This window comes from Schistocerca gregaria, unplaced genomic scaffold (assembly GCF_023897955.1).
Source record: "Schistocerca gregaria isolate iqSchGreg1 unplaced genomic scaffold, iqSchGreg1.2 ptg000317l, whole genome shotgun sequence".
Taxonomy (NCBI): Eukaryota; Metazoa; Arthropoda; class Insecta; order Orthoptera; family Acrididae; genus Schistocerca; species Schistocerca gregaria.
This window is the reverse complement of record NW_026061795.1, coordinates 1,012,335-1,013,507: the sequence shown is the minus strand read 5'-3', so window position 1 is coordinate 1,013,507 and position 1,173 is coordinate 1,012,335. Positions and strand designations below refer to the sequence as shown.

General features: G+C 48.1%; 1 non-coding gene across 1 annotated transcript; it reads left to right on the top strand.

Annotated features, from left to right (window-relative positions):
- The first annotated feature begins 647 nt into the window (after positions 1-647).
- Trnat-ugu (transfer RNA threonine (anticodon UGU)) lies at positions 648-722 on the top strand. Its single transcript has one exon. It is a non-coding gene; the product is annotated as a tRNA-Thr (tRNA).
- The last annotated feature ends 451 nt before the right edge of the window (positions 723-1,173 follow it).

Sequence of the window (1,173 nt, the reverse complement as noted above, 5' to 3'; positions counted from 1 at the left end):
CCATGAGCCGCGCGGGGTACCCGCCATGTGTCCAACGCCTTGTCACGGTTCGCGCGGCTCCCCCCGTTGGAGGTTCGAGTCCTCCCTCGGGCATGGTTGTGTGTGTGTTGTCCTTAGCATAAGTTACTGTAAGTAGTGTGCAAACATACGGACTGATGGTTCAAATGGCTCTGAGCACTTTGGGACTTAACATCTGAGGTCATCAGTTTCCTAGAACTTAGAACGACTTAAACGTAACTAAATTAAGGACATCACACACATCCATGCTCGAGGCAGGATTTGAACCTGCGACCGTAGCGGTCGCGTGGCTCCCGACTGAAGTGCCTACAACCGCTCGGCCACATCGGCCGGTCTATCATGTATTCTAGAAGAGCTGCACGGTCGTCAGTGGCGCCTGTTCTTTCTAGAACAGTTACTATCTTCATATCTATGGTTAAACGTCACCCAGCCATTGACCTTCGTCTGTGCGAATGCGCACAGGCTACCGGAAATCTTACGGGAATCGTCACCTTAGTGTGAGCCAGTAATGAGTGGATGGACAAATACCTATTAAGTACATTACGTAATCGGATTGTGGGCGGTTCGGGGTGTGAGTCTCACGGGAAGCGTGCGAGGGATAAATTCCTGCAGTCGTGCTGTTCATTTGTGCCCTCGATAGCTCAGATGGATTGAGCGTCTGCCTTGTAAGCAGGAGATCCTGGGTTCGAGTCCCAGTAGCGGCAAACTTTTCAGCTGTCCCCATCGAAGTATATCAACAACACCTGTCGGCAGCTGAGGGTTTCAATTAATTATCAGTTGTGAAGGTGATTCGATGAACCCTTTGCCAGGTACTTAAATGTGTTTTGCAGGGTATCCATATAGATGTAGATGATAACTCGTCCCGTGTCGCACGTGCTCAAAAGGATTCATACTGCAGAATGCATGCAAACATACTCACCGAAAATACGGACGAATATCAAGTGCAGGCTGCCGAGTGCTGCATATCCAGCTTAGACAGATCGGCTTTTCCTGCCAAGAAGAACAGGAAGTTGCTGTCTAGGAACAATCAGAGGTAGAGGAAGGGCTGATAAATACTCCTTGAATTGCAGACTAAACGTAAATAACGAAAATACATTTTTGGTAAAAATTGGTCAAAACATAATCGTTTGCCCTCCGTATTGGATTAGCTGTTTT